At 49.3% G+C, this 15,804-nt stretch overlaps 1 long non-coding RNA gene across 1 annotated transcript; it reads left to right on the top strand.

Moving 5' to 3' along the window:
* Positions 1-1,227: 1,227 nt before the first annotated feature.
* On the top strand, positions 1,228-15,804 carry LOC119141930. Its single transcript, XR_005102091.1, has 5 exons — positions 1,228-1,282; positions 13,036-13,145; positions 14,175-14,291; positions 14,598-14,750; positions 15,511-15,804. It is a non-coding gene; the product is annotated as an uncharacterized LOC119141930 (long non-coding RNA).

Genomic DNA, 15,804 nt, shown 5'->3' on the forward strand with positions numbered 1-15,804 from the left:
GAGCTTTGTCCTGATGCAAGCAGACTCAGCTTAGGAGACCTTTGCTTGCTGCCAGGGAGGACGCTGTTGGAAGGACAAAGGGTGAAGCAGAAGCCTGCCAGGTGGATGTAAGGGGGTCGTGCATGGAGAGGAGGTGATGCCAACAGTGCAACGCGTCAGCGAGCAGGACAGGAAGGGTGGTCTGGGAGAGCATGATAAAAGCCACGGTGGCAACGCTGTTTGCAGCAAAGCGGGTGCATGGGGCATGCCCGCCGAGAGCGCGTGGGAGCGCAGGTGTGCCTGGCAGGGGGTGGGCAGCAGCCGCGGTGTGTGCCCCAGGACCAAGGGCCGTGCTGGGGCCCGGTGCAGTGGAAGGCTGCGGGTGGAAGGGCCAAGGCCGGTGTGCATGTGGGTGCAGCGGGTGCGCAGGCAGCGGGTGCGTGCAGGAGGGCGCGGCGGCAGGGCGGGCGTGCTGCGGCGAAGGAGCAGGGGCATGCCTGGGGGGGGATCTGTGCGGGGATTCGTGTGCCTTCGCGTGTGCCCCCCCCCCACACACACGTGCGTGTCAGGGGCGCACAGGTGCGGGGGGAGGCGCGGGCCCGTCGCACGCTGCCCGCCCTGCGCGGCGCCCCCCAGGCACGGCGGGGCGGGCACGGCGGGGGGTGGCGGCGGGGCATCTGCTCCCCGGCTGCCCCGTGAAAACCGGCGGCGCCTGCAGCCGTGTTCCCACCGTCCCGGACCGCCCTGCCGGGTCTGCAGTCCGCACCATGCCCGCGCCACCCGCGCCGCCGCTGCTGCTGCCGTTGCTGCTGCCACCGCTGCTGCTGCCGCTGCCGCCGCCGCCGGTCTTGGCCCCAGCCCCGGGCCCCGGCCCCGGTCTGGGCGCGACGGCGGAGGGGTGCGGATCCTGCGAGGCGTCCCAGTGCCCGTCGTCGGCCTGCGTGGTGCCCGGGCTGCGGGCGCGGAACGCCTGCGGGTGCTGCGTGCTCTGCCTAAGGCTGGGGGGCGACCCCCGCGGCTGCCGCGATGCCGTCGGGGCGCGGGCACGGCGCTGCCGGCAGAGCCTGGCGTGCGCCAGCCGGCGGCGGCCCGGCGGCCCGGACCCCCAAGCCTCCCGGAGCTGCCTCTGCCGGCCGGCCGGCACCGCCTGCGGCCCCGACGGGCGGTGGTGCGGCGGCCCCCGCGCCCTGCGACTCCGCATCCCGCCACCGCCGGGCCGCCCGCCGCCGCCGCTGGGGCACCCGCCGCCGGGGCACCCGCCGCCGCCGCTTCCTCGATGCTACCGCCGCCCGGTGCCAGCCCGGTGGGTACGCCGGCCGCCCCGCCAGGCGCCGGGGAGCCCGAGCCCCCGCGCCGGTGTCGCGGCTGGGGGGGGCGGGGAGGTGTCGGGGATGGCCGGGTGCGGGGCGGAGGCTGCGGTGGGAGGTTTGCGGGCGGATTTTTAAGCACCGGCTCTCCTCCCTTGGCCGTGCGTCCCCTTCCCCGAACGATGCTCCAGGCGCAGAAGGGGACACAGGAAAAAAGCAAGCGTCTCCCAGCGCTGTCCCAGTGGAGGGTACCGGCTCCTCCGTGGGTGGCCCGTGACTTAGTACGCCCACGTCCTTTGGGTCACCTCAGGACACAAAAGCGCTGCCGTTCCAAGTTAAGACATGCGCTGGTCCAGTTTGGGGGATGTGCAATGCTGCCAGACTGATAGCTTGTACGGTTTAAAGCGGTTTTAAGTTTAAATACATTTGCTGGTGCCAGAGATGGCACCCTACTAATTAAGCAAATGGCAAAATAGAACCAAATAGCAAGATTCTTCTGCATTCTGAAACAAAATCATCACCATTAGGAAAGGGGAAAAAAAAGAAAACTACAATTTTTCCATTCGAGGTTGCATTCTTTACTTGTATCCTGCAATTCTGTACTCTTGTGCATATCTGAATAACCAGAGGCTTGAATTCTGTAAGGAAACACACTTAAAATGCTTTAAACTCATGTGGTATTTTGAGAAGGAATTTGTACCGCCAGGAAGTTCAGTTCTTAAACCTTAGCATCTCTTGTTAGCAGGTTTTTAACATATACTTAGATATCCATCTGCTCAACGTGGTAAGCAACCCATGAAATTAACTGATTGAAGTAATCCTGTCCTCAGTGGTACACCTAACTCAGCCAAAACCTGCACGCTGTACAAAGGCCAGTACCCAGAGGAAATCTTCTGTTACCTCCTGGGTATATCAGCTATAGCACCCAACATGGAGAGAAGGACAGGACAACGCTGCATGAAGGTGCGTTTGTGGGATGAGGACTTCAACAACACAGAGCATTGTGTGGGCATTGCAGACTGCCCCTGTGGTCTCTGTTGCATGGTAGAGGTAAATCCTTTCTTAGGGCCGTTTGCTCTCTGCTAGCTCTTCTGGTATGGAGGAATCAGGCTCAGCTCTTTCAGTGTCTGCATCTGCATCTGTGTGTCTTGTGTGCCTGTGTCCCTTTCTGCAGCTTTTTTTACTCAAAACCCCCTGCTAAATACAATTTATGTTCTCCTGAGTCTTTGTCCCATTGTTCCAGTCATGGTATAAATGCACTCAAAGATGGGGGCAGGGGGGACAGACAGGATGAGGGATGAGGGGACGACACACATTTGCGAGTAAATACCTTGTTATATCATAACTCAGAAGCAGTAATTTATTCAGCTGTAATCACAGGGACAGGTTTTAGCTGTCCCCATGGGACACTGGTGGAAGCTGGGTAACAGCTGCTTCCTTTGCTATTTGTGATCAAAAACATCCTTTCTGGTATGTTTATTTTTTAATGAGCTTCCCTGAGGCCCTTGATGGGAGTTGGGAAGATCCTACTGGATTATCAGTTTCTCATTGTCTAGCCTTCTTGTCACAGTTCTGGTGCACCCATAAGAAGCTATACACTGAAATTGGTTTAAATATTGGAGAAAAGTACCCTTTGCAGTGGATTTCTGGTCATTACTAAGGGATTGAAACCCAAGGCATGGACAAACACTGCTTGTTCAGCTCTGGCAACAGCAGCAAATGCCTCTACAAAAGTCTTCATGGAATTTTCCAGATAAGCCCAGAGTTTCTGTATTTCTTGATGTCTGAGCTTCTGAAGTGAGAGAGACTTCCATGTGACATTTTAATTGCTCGCAGGCTGCTTTGAGGAGCTGACACCGAAAGTGATTTTTACAATATCATGAATGTATCAGTCAATATGTAATCTCCTTCCATCTCTACAGAGTTTTTTCTCACTCTCCCAGATCCTCTCACTGACTCAAACAGCAAAAGGTTAGGCAGAAGCCTTGCTAAATTAAGTGCCAGTGGAGATACAATTCAGTATTTATAAATGAGGCTTCTTTTGGTGAGTCTTCTTGGTGTAGTGCTTTCTAGTGCTCTGAAATTAATTATCTGTTGTATTACTTCCATGTGCTATAACGATTGCTGATTGCACTCTTAGGAAAGGGATATACTATTATCTGCTGACTTTGTTCCAAATACTGGTTGCTTTACAGAGTAGAAGTCCTTTTATGGGCAAATTTTTTGGTTGCCAACCTGAAAGTTAATATTATCTGCAGGCTTGGCTGAGTAAAGTTGCAGAGAATGTCTCTGTTGGTGCCTGAATTACACAGCGCAAAGCAGGGGAATTTTGCAGAAAACAAGAAGCATGGTTATTTTCATCTCCCAAAAGCACAGCATAAAAGGTGATGAGAACGTTTGGTTCTTTCCAGCCTTCAGATTTAACAAATTACATGTTTCCACTCAGCTGAGGTTTATTTCTTTAACTGGACCCTCTGCAGTTTGGGCCAAATGTTAATACTAGGCTTGCTGTATCCATATAACAATAATAATCTCAACTGAAAACCACATAAAAGTGTACATCACTCAGTCCTCTGAGGAGGCAGGTGATGGTGGAGACATCCTTGGCCACCAGAGGGTCACAGGTTTTGCCGTCCAGCAGCAGCTCCAATCCAACTCTGACTTAGGACTTGTAGCTTCTTAAGTTTTACAGGCAGTGCTCTGCGTGCTGCTACGCATCGCTGTTCTGTGGCAAGGTTATCACAGCCTGGTTTGCTGGCTGCCTGGGACCTTCAAGGCCAGTAAAGAGGGAAGAAGTCTGCCTGGTGCACAGGACCTTCAGGGCCTGGTGAGGAGGGAAAAGGGGACTGGTATGTGACCAACTCTCAGTCACAGAGCATGGCCGTTTGCTTGGCTTAGCTGTGCTAACCGTATTACCAGGGGCCAGGAGCAAGGGATACTGGTCACAATCCTCTTTCAGTAGCAGCAGAGCAAATGTCTTGGGCAGTGGGCTGTGATATGTGCAAGCATTGCATTCCAAAGACACTGGGAAGTAGGTAGGCCTGCAGGTCTGGATGCTTTGGTGCTGTCCATCAGTAGCACACATTTGGTAGACACCCGTGTGTGTGCAAGCCACAGCAGCTGGAGTAACAAATGAAAGTGCGCTGGAAAATACGGAGCAGAGTGGATGTGTGCTCAACCAGCTTGCTGGCAACAGACCGAAGAACATGATCTGAAGGAGCGGGGCTAAACCCCAAGCTTCACAGTGCATTCAGAGTGTGCTGCTAGCTACTAGCACACCCTCCTTACTTCGCTGTTAGGAAATCCACACTGGAGACAGAGCTCTTCCATGCCTTGTGTCTCGCTGGGAAACAAGGAAGACTGGAGCAGGCTTATTTGTACAGCTGAAACGAAAACAAGAGAGCACCTTACCTGGGTGAACATTCCAGGCTGCAGAAGAAGCGGACTTCCCTAATTTGTTCTCTTGAATAGCGTGAGAGTATTGTGACAGAGAAGAGCTGGCTTGTGCATCCTTCCCCTTCATGGGGCCCCACGTAGCCCCTACTCCATGCTGAAGGGGACAACTTTTGGGGGCAGGCTTAGTAAGCCAGTAAACCGTCATGCAGGGTTCAGCCCAGGCTCCGTAGCGAAACCCACTTCCCAGTGCAGAAGGAGCAGTGGGGCCTTCAGTTTCAGTGGGAACTGTAAAGGTTCGTTGCTTCTGCAAATAAATCAAAATCCATCACCCTTAACTTCCTTCCATCCTCCTGGTTCTCCAGAGGGTTTGGGGTGAAATTCAGGTCCCTTGCTTGTCTTTGGCAGGCAGGCAGGCTGGAGGTTTCAGTAATTAACTGTAACCAAAGAAGCATAGCTATATACTTGGGATCATTCATTATTAAAGCTCACTATCAAGGCTTAGGCACTTTGGCAGATGTTGCGAGTGCTTCTGTCCCTGGTGAAGTCAATGAAACTGTGCATCCAGCCCTGTTTAAAAATATTTACAATGTCTTGCTGGTGCTGGTGTGCCTTGATCTGGTTCTGCAGTCAAGATGCAGCCACTGGCTTTTCAGGGCTGATAATATCTCGTCTGTTCTGTGTGTCTTTCTCTCTCTCTGTGCTTGCATATGCATTTTAAAGTCTTCATTAGAGCAGCATGACAGCTGCTCAGTTTGAGACACGGCTTTTGTTACATTAAAAGTGCTTTGTGGCAGTTCAGCCTGTGCAGATCTACAGAAATACTTCAATGCCTCAGCACTGTAAAGCATCTTGGGCTTGTTGTGTGAAGCAGGAAGGACAGTTTTTAGCATAGAATCATTTAGGTTGGAAAAGACCTTCAAGATCGAATCCAAACGCTAACCCAGGACTGCCAAGTCCATCGGTGAACCATGTCCCTAAGCATTGCATCTATGTGCTTTTTAAACACCCTCAGGGATGGTGACTCCACCACCTCCCTGGGCAGCCTGTTTCAATGCCTGACCACCCTTTCTGTGAAGAAATTTTTCCTAATGCCCAATCTAAACCTCTCCTGGTGCAACTTGAGGCCGTTCCCTCTTGTCCTGTTGCTTGGTGCTTGGGAGAAGAGACCAACTAGGGAGCGATAAAGTCCCCCCCCCAGAGTGTCCTCCAGGCTAAACACCCCCGGTTCCCCCAGCCGCACTTCATCAGACTGGTGCCCCAGCCCCTTCCCCAGCCCCGTTGCCCATCTCTGGACACGCTCCAGCACCTCTACGTCCCTCTTGAAGTGAGGGGCCCAAAACTGAACCCATGACTTAAGGTGCGGCTGCAGCAGTGCCCAGTACAGTGCTGCACTGTGAGTTTGTGAAGTGCAAAAAACGTTCACAGAAACTAAGGGATGGGTGTATGTGAGCAGGACCTGTCTTCCTTCCCATAATCGTTTCCCCTTACAAGCTGCCCATTATAGTGTTTTAAAAATGTTATTCCTAACCGTGAATGTTCTTTCACATGTGCTTATATGTTGAAAAGATGCCACAATCCCGAACAGTCTCAGTGTCTCATCTAATTTCCACCTGAAACGCCCTGCTCGCTACCTCTGTGTGACTGTAGTGTTGAAGCAATTCCCTGAAATGTTTGTTAAAATGTCCTACCAGGAATAAAACTCTGGCAGTAGCAAGAATTGGAAAACAATTTTGCTATGGAAAAAGTTTGCTATGTCAAGAGGCTTTTTACCCAGACATGACCTGTCAACTGGGAAGCGCAGTGATACTTCTGTAGCCATTGCACCCTCATACGCTTTTTGCTTCTTTGGCTAACTTCTTTTCATTCCAGCCCTCTTTTAAGCCCTCCTTTTACCTAACTGAAAGAGAAGCAGTAGGGGGTTTGTGTTTTAACAGGATTCTGCTGCATTCAGGTCAGTGGTGGTATGAAAAATCATCAAAAATCAAAAAACTGCCTCTGCACAGCCTGGGAGCCAGCCACCATTAATGGAACTGCTGTAACTGCCCTGTTAATCCTGTAGTTTCCCTGGACAACGGTCACTTTTTCTGGCACCATTTGTGGCTGCAGCCCTCAGCAGGGTACTGCCTTGCTGCCGGAGCCCCGAGATGTCTGTGAGAGCATCTCCACCCAAGGGGAGGCTGGCCAGCACTGCCTCGCAAGGTGCTGGCTGCTGGGTCACCTGTCCGTGTCTCCTACAGCTGCTGGGTCACAGCTGGATATGTGGTCTGCAGAGCTGGTGCATGGAGCTGTGCGCTCGAGAAAACACGAGTGGCAGGGGGTATTCTGGCAGCTCGTAAAGGAAGGTGCAGGCTTTCACATGGTAGATGAAACTGCTGGTGGGGAACTTACAACGAGCCTGAACTTCAGCAAAGGGCAACAACTGTCTTTCCTATCTCATGGGTTATTAGTTCTGATTTATGCACGGCAAATAATAGGCACTTGCAGCATCAGGGAATGGGGGGGTGTGCAGGAATGATTATGGGGCAGACTTTGCCTCGCAGGGAAAAATTAGATCCCTTAAGAACATGAGAGAGGTAAGGAATGCATTTTGAATTGCGCACAGCCTGTCCTCTGAGGCTTGAAGGAGATGGTCAGCTAAGACACCCCAAGCACTTTTATCTCTATTGAATAGCATCTGTCTTTCTTAGGGAGAGGACTGAGTAGAGACGGCCGCTGTTTATTTGGGAATTGTTTTCTCTCAAGCACCAGGACAGTAACTTGTTTATAGCCCCTCCTAAGATGCCTCTGGACATCTAGGGCTCTGTGGCTGCATGAGAGAATCCCAAGCAGAAGATTAGTGCAATTTAAATGAATGGTTGCTCATGCCTAATAGATTCTTGTTTGGCAAATACATCAGCTGTGTTCAGACAAAAAAAATTTACCAATTCCTTTGGATTCTGACCAAGGCAGGCCCAGAAATAGCTAAGCCTGTTACACAGCCTGGTCATGGAAAAGACTGTTTGTAAATGGGGAAAACACAGGAGAAAGGACTTCTCCAGCTGTGTTCCTATGCTTGTGACATGTTTAGTAACTACAGGAGGCCTGGAATATCACTTTGTGAAAATTGGAACAGGTCTTCATGCCTGAGAGCCACTCAAATGCCATTCAGCTTCGGATGCAAACCTGTAGTTAGCTGAACTAAGCTATTAAATGTTCTGCATTAGAACTGCAATTTAAATACTGAATAGCATAGATCACTAGCATTATCCTTTCACATGACAAGTGATGCACAAAATGTTATGTTTCCCTCTTGTAAGCAATGCCCAAAGAAAGCCTTCTGCTGTTAGGTTCTCCTGCATTTTCTTTTTATTTTAAAACTTGTCATGAAAAAAGGTCTAAAATGGCAACTGGTTGAAGGACAGCTGCTATTAGGATAACAAATATCATGACTAAAAACCCATGATAAACTTCGCCAAAGACGGGGGTTCTTGTTCTCAGAGACCTCACCGTGTTTAATAATCTGCTCCCTACATTTCAGTAACTTCTGTATCATCCCGAAGTGCAGAATGTAGCGGAGTTGTGCTGTTGAATGTGTGTATTGCTGCAGCCAGCATTTGTGAGCATGTAGTACCAATACATGGGCTTTCCCTGGGAGCTGCGCACCTGTGAGGCCTGAGCATCTAGGGCATGTTGCCTGTATCCCCCAGGAAGGAGAGGTGGTGGTCCTTGCTGTTCAGAGATATGATGTGATCTGGGGTCTGCATAGATACCTCCTTCCCATGGCTGGTCATGCCCAGAGCATTTACACACAGCAGTAGGTACATGGCAAAGCCTGGGATTGCCCAGTCAGCGCTGAACTGTGCTGGCACTTCCCTTGGCTGTGAAATTCACACTCCCTTCTGGCCCTGAAGCTCGACGTGGTCTGCATCAGCTGGCACCTTATCTGGGCCTTCTTCAGAATGGGTGCATCAGGATGTGTTGACTTGTTTCATTTCAGCAGCTTTCATTTTCTATCATCTGCATTTTCCGTTTGCATTTTTGATGGCACTGGTTTTGTCCGTGGACACTGTTGGGAATATGTCATGCATGGGGAAAGTAAACAGTACTATTTACAGTCCTCAGGCTTATTGCATGAAAGATCTGGAGTGGTGAAACCCCTTTCTAATACAAGGAAGGGGAAGTAATTTGAAGAGAGAAGATACAGAAACATCTGGTGGATGAAAAAGCATCCATCAGAGATTGGAGATTTACCAAGACTGTGAATCGAATTTAAGACCAGGAGGTTCTTGTGCACCTGACCAGGCAGCTTTGCACTCAGTTAATCAGCAGAAGGGCAAAGATGATCTGCTGTTCTGTTTACAGTGACTCATTGCCAGTGATTTCAGCCACAGAAGTACACATTTTAAATTACTTTGTTACGAGATAGGTTTAAAAATGACAAAATTACAGCTAGTGCTTTTGCTTCTGTGTTAACAAAGCTGATGCTTTTTTCCTGTTGCTGCCACCCTTACTTTGATTTACATTCGTTCTTTCCTGCCTAAGTATGGCAATGTAAGCACTACCAGACAAAATCTACAGCTTTACATTGTGCTTTCTAGCAAAAAGCTGTACACTACAACAGAATACCAGTGAAATAATTCTTTTTAGAAAACTTCTGCCTTCCTGGCTTTTTTCCATTCCTTAACAGGGTGAATGCAATCACTTACTGTTCTTTGCATGCCTGTGATAACACAGATCCACTAACTTGTGTCATATTAGGGAATTATGGAGGATTTTGTAGGGAAACCATTTCACAGAAGCACCTCAGAAGCAGCCAGTGGCCTGGAAGTTGATTTCTCATTATCATTTCCCCATCTGCATCAGTAGAATATGTTTCCGAAGTCAAATGCCATTTTTCTGGCAGCCATCCGAAACACACCTAAACAAAATAGCCTCAGGCAAATTCTGTATCACTCTGAACACCTGATGAAGCCAACATGAAGCCTGCACCACAGTAGCGTGGTCTTTAAAGACAGTACTTGTAAAAAATCCCACTAGAGATGCACTGAAGTAGCGCTGGCTGTGAGTGAGATTTGAAATGGTGATGAACAGAAAAACATACAAACTTGAATTGTTTCCAAAATATCCACCAGTTCCCCATTTGTTGCAACTTTGTTGAAATAAAAAGGGCTTTCATTCCTCAGCGGCAAAACCATCTGTGATGTCACCGTAAGAGAGCTTCACAAGCTGAAAACTCACTATCCAGGCATCTCCATCCATTTATGGGTGCTAATTCTTAACAAAATGAGGAGCTTGTACTTAATTTTCAGACTTCAGGATTGCCATTCAGGCAAGCAGGAGAACAGCTTGCCAGGGATGGGTTCCCAGCTTACACCTGGTTCATCTGGCTTCAGCACAAGTGTGGACCTGCGCTGTACTTCTGTGTAGGTCAGCAGCCCCTCCCCAGCTGTATTTCTTCAATGCAATTGCTCTTTCTATGGGATCCAAAGCAGTTTATGCTGCATTTGATATGCAAACACCTGAATCAAACATACTTTAATCATCTTTTCCTCTGATAACACTAACACCTTCCCCTTCCCCTGGCGAATGAGGGTGAGAGAAATCAGCGATGCCAGTGCCAGCGTGCTCAGTGTGATACCTCATTGGTACTATATAGTGGAGTTGTCACCAGAATCCTGTTTTACCAAAGCAGGGATGTGTGGACAGGTGTGTGAGCCAGGCAGTGAAAGAACAAGCGCGTGCTTCAAGTTACCATCAGTCTGAAAGTTGCTGATGTCAGGTGCAATTTCCCAGCCTCTACCCCCCTGTCACACTCCTTTCTTCAGTGCAGCCCTTGTGAGGTTTGCTTGCCAACCTCTTACCTGCTCTTCTTTTTCTGCAGTGTTAAATTGCATCTTCTTTCATGTTCCTTTTCCCTGTGTCTGTCTCCCTCTGACAACGGGAGATCATGGAGCGCGAACAAAGCAGAGATTGCTTTATGCGCTTGGAGTGTGGGACTGCAGCATGGATGGAGGAACATCTGGTTGTTCCAGGAGATGGTTAACATGAGACACTCTGTCCCCATGTCTGAAGACAGCAAGGGGTAGGTTCACTGTGTGACTGACTGGACAGGGAGAACCTTTATGTGCATGCATGGGATATAAACTTCAGAGAAGATAGTAGAAAGACCTTTAGACCAAAGATAGGGTCTGGGGGAACAGAACAGCTGAAAATATGAGCTGCAACTAAGCAACCATGAAACGGTGGGAATGGCGTGGCAGAGACTGTCTTCTTTCCGTGCTTGCATTCAGATAATCCAGTTGATGACCCTCGGTCTGTAAGTCAGCAGAGGATCCTCAGTACTGGCTGCTCTCCAGCCAAGGTAATGTAAGAGCAATGGCACTGATACAGAAAGTGGTCTAATAAGGCAGGGGAAGTAAAAACCATGTTACTTTCCAGCTCAAACAGAATGGCAGGGAACTCGACAGATGGAAAATAAGCCAAGCCCAGAACTGCTATTGCCATATTTGGAAAAAAAATAAAAATAATTAAAAAAAAAAGATGTTGCAAACAATGGGGAACATTTAGATACGGTGAGTGTCAGATTCCTTCCTGGTAACGGACTCAATGACTGTGGGAGCAACACAGTTCAGAGGATCAAAGGGCTATACAGAGAAGTAGGTCAGGGTGAGGGTTGTGGGACAAAGTTTTCTTACCTAGAAATGTTGAAATGTTTTAGGGTGTGAAAACATGCCCTTGAACATTATCTTTGCAAAGAACAGGTTTTTAGGTGGATTTGTTGTATCATTTTTGCATTATTGCTGTTGTTTTACCCCAGTGAGCAGCTAAGCCCCATGCAGCCCCTTTCTCACTCCCCCACAGTGGGATGGGGGGGGAGAGAATCAGAAGGGTAAAAGTGGGAAAGCTCATGGGGTGAGGTAAAGACAGTTTCAAGGTAAAGCAAGAGCTGCACACAAGCAAAACAACATAAGGAATTAATTTACCGCTTCCCATTGGCAGGGAGGTGTTAAGGCATCTCCAGAAAAGCAGGGCTCCATCTCATGTAACACCATCACTCTGAACATCCCCCCCTTCCTCCTGCTTCCCCCAGTGTCACCTGCTGAGCGTGATGCCATCGGGCAGGGGATACCCCTCGGGTCAGTTGGGGTCAGCAGCTGTTCCAGCTGTGTCCCCCTGCCCAGGTCCTTGTGCCCCCAGCCTGCTTGCTGGCCTTGATGCTGCTGTGCAAGCCCTGCTCAGGAGCAGCTACAACGTTGGAGAGCTACCAAGCACCTTTTTCATCAAAAAGCCAAAACATAGCACCATCCCACCTTCTACAAAGAAAATTCACTCTCTCCCAGCCAAAACTATAGTTCTGTAGTACAGCAGCATTAACTTGTGTGGTTTGCCCTTCATAACGGCATGGTGCATATGGCACCAAGAAAAAAAAAAATTACAAATTTCTCTCCTATAAAACTGGAAGTAGGTCATCTTCTCTGAGGGTCAGCAAGGTAAAAGCAAGCACATGTTGCTGATTCTTGTCCAATTTTTCGTCCCCCAGTATCCCCAAACCCTTCTCTGCAGGGGTCTTCTCAGCCCCTTCATCCCCCCAGTATTGATACTGAGGGATGCCCTCTCCCAGGTGCAGGACCTTGCACCTGGCCTTGTTGAACCTCATGAGGTTCATATAGGCCTGTCAAGATCTGTCTGGGATCTTGACTTCACACCTGGAAGTTGCCACCAGTGCTACTCCCTTACACAACACTCCAAACATGAGCTTGATGCCATGCTGATTCTTTGCTCGGGTTGTGTTTTTCAAATGTCCTCGTCCACCAGCTCAGTGGTCTTATGCAAAGGCGTGTGGCGCTGGGGTTAGAGTAATGGGGACAGACAGACAGACACATCAGTCAGCATAGAGTAAGCACCTTTGGTCTAACATAAATCCAGACTGCAACCCAAGAGTCCCAGTCCTCATTCTGCCTGGACAACCTTGTCCTTCATACCCAGCCTTCATCCTTCCACAGCAGCTGCAGCAGGTTCTCATTCTGTGACCTTCTTGGTTGTGGGGGTATTTACACCTTTTCTGGCACAGCAGCCTTGCACTGAGCTGGTGTCACAGCGTGGCCGATGCCCTGTGTCCCCTGAGGTTCACAGCTGCCCTTCTGCAGCAAGGCGCATATGCCAAGTCAGTGCCCTGTCCTGCCTGCCTGCCCTGCCGCCGGTGCTGGGAGCTGCGTGGGGTGGGAGAAATGCCATCCGCAAAGCAGAGCAGCAAAGTGTTACAGGAAAAGCGAGCTTCCCTGACAGGGAAGCAGAAGGCCCAAGCAGTTTCTGGGAATGCTGGCCATGCCAGGTGGCCACATCACCTCCAGGAAAGTGTCTTGTTTTCTTCCAGTTCCCACGATCATTTTGTCACCACAGAAAATTCACAACATCACCAGGGCCCAGGTGTACCCGTCCTGTGACACGAAGGCAGTGTCCACGGCTGTTGGCACCTGGAGAAAGGTATGCTGGGACTCTGGTACAGGAGGCTCACCTTCATTGTCTAGCAGCAGATGTGGTTCTGCATTCCCATGCTCACATTCTGTGTTGCTGCACCACATTTCAGGTAATTCAATTCATCATCCGCATACACGCTGAAAGCAGAGTAGGGACAATTTCTTCCAACGCTTCAGCAGCCGGTAGTGCCCATGTGGTGGGGAGGTCTAGTCCTCATCTCCCCAAAGGTTATCACGAATCCAAGCATCTTCTCATGGTAATGTAATCTAGTGAACAACGTCAGAGTGCCTTGTCAAGCACTACAAATTAGAGAATGGTTTTAGCAGTCAGTACCACAACTGGGATGTACGCCCAGCAGACATCTGCCCACGCATCTAGTAAAACAGAGACTACTTGGTGCTACTGGTTTGCTGGATGGTTTTATCTCCGTGTCTGAAAGTGCCTTGCTCTGTGATGACGTCAGCCTGAGGCGTCTCGAAGCCACACTGCACAAAAAAAATTTTGCCTAAAACCTTAGAGACTTCAAAGCAAGCGCAATTTTCTCAACCCTTCAGATACACAGAGAACCGAGTCTGTAGGGGTCAATGCTGCAGCACAGGAGGATGCTGAGCAATAGGCATATTGAGCAGTGCTTTGAAGTATCCAAAGCCCCAGTACCTGTGACAGAAGGTTTCTGCTCTTTGCTGCTGACACAGGAGCTACACTGAGAGACCAAGTGAGCTCAGGCGTTCTTAGGGGTGAATAGGGCTCAAATTCAGGGCAATGAGGAAGAAGGGGATGAGAGTCTTGGCACAGGCTGGGTGTAGGCAGAAAGAGGTGCATTTCACCAGCATATTTCCCTGGAGCTGCAGAGAGCACCTGTCCAGTGAGCATCACCCTGCTTCTCCCTGCTCCCTGCCCTGCATGCAGCTCCTCTGCCTGCTTGTCCAAGCATGTCAGTGACAGCATGTTCAGAGACAATTATCACGAGTAAATGCTTCTAATGGATTTCATGGATGTCCTCTAACATCTTCACACTCCTATGAAACTCTGCAGGTCTCAGAGTCACACAGAGGAGTCACCCTCCTGGAGGAGCTGCCTGGAGACAGAGCAAACACGGCTGTTCAGGCTTGGGGAGGACCTTTGCAGGATGAAGGCACAGGGTGGGTTTTGGTAAGTTCAGCACAGCAGGTACATGGGACAGGCTTGGACAGGCAGCACCCAAGGTCTTGGTGGTAGTGAGAAGTGACAAAGTTCAAACGGTGAAAGCAGTAAGAGAAGGACCAAAGAGGACCTTCCGGGCAGACACGTCACACAGAGCAGATTGCCCTCGTAACTGTCTAGAGGAGCAGTATTTTGTGCCTGTTTTGAACGAACAGCAAACTTCAAATGTGCTTAGTTGTGAGAGTGGTTCCGGGGTGCTGTTCAGAATGTATGTGCCTGTTGATAATAAACTATTTTCTGTGATGGTTTTGCCAGATTGACCAACTAATGAAGGAAGATGAGGGGGTCTACCGGTGTCACGTTGCCAACACGGCTGGAGAGGCACATGCAGATGGGAGCATCACGGTCCTTGAGCAGAACAGAAACAAGGAGGCATACCTTCTGGCACAGGACAACCCTGCCTAGCAGGTAACGCTAACAATAACAGTGCATGCCATTACCAGGAGCTAGCTGGCTTTGGCACACTCTCCTTCCACTGCACAAATCAGGGTTTGTAGATGAGAAAGCAGCCAGCTGCAGGGAAGGACTTGGTCAGATGTGTTGCGTGTATTTGGATTGTCCTTCTCTAGAGCAACTGACAAGGTCGTCCCGTGCAACAGAGAAGGGTATTTCAATGTACCAGCCTTCCCCTATCCCAACAAGGGCACAAGCAGCTTTGCTGGCATGAAACGTTGCTGGGTGGTTCTTTTAATAAAGCGCAGATGGGAATGCAAGTCATACCCTTGACAAAGTATCAGCTGCTGGCAGGAATGAATCCTTTCCAGAAAGGAGAATGAAGACGAGACAGGTAAATGAATGGTAATATTTTACATTCAGCCATAGGAACAGACTTCTGTGAGGCTCTGTCACTCCTAGTATTTGTACCATGACATTAGTCCCTGCTGTAATGCATTCCAGTGAGACAGCATAGGTTATGCTGGACCAGCAAGTAGTACAATGGTGAATTGTCTGCCGTGTGTAAAGCAAGATTTGAAACTGGGAGGTCAGGGTGTGGGAAAGAAGAGGAAGAGAGGAGTGTGTCACTTCAAAGCTATTCTGGAAATGCAGTATCTTATGCCGAAATTGAATCTTTGGTAGAGTCAGAGCGGGGCTTTTAAGAAAAGTTCAGTTTCCTATGAAAGACTTACTTGGTAATGTTGTCTGAAATCTGCCCTCTCCCTTGTTCCAGGAAGAAGGCATTTGTTCACTCAAGAAGAGCCGAACCGCAAAGCACATGCTAGAAAACAGTCAGTGGCTACCTTTGCTTCCTTTGCCATAGGAGTTTGGAAAATGTTGCATTAATACTCTTACTATAGGCTTACTGTCAGTTTTATACATCTTCCTGCTTGGAAACTATGCAATTAGTTTTGAAAATACCTAGTTGAAAATGCACATTAATACTGAAAATTCATGGAATATCAGTAGGGGAAAAATAGAGCAATAAAAGCATTTGAAAAGCAGTAAAATACCATTTTAAGTGGCA

This window comes from Falco rusticolus, chromosome Z, assembly GCF_015220075.1.
Source record: "Falco rusticolus isolate bFalRus1 chromosome Z, bFalRus1.pri, whole genome shotgun sequence".
NCBI classification, from domain to species: Eukaryota; Metazoa; Chordata; class Aves; order Falconiformes; family Falconidae; genus Falco; species Falco rusticolus.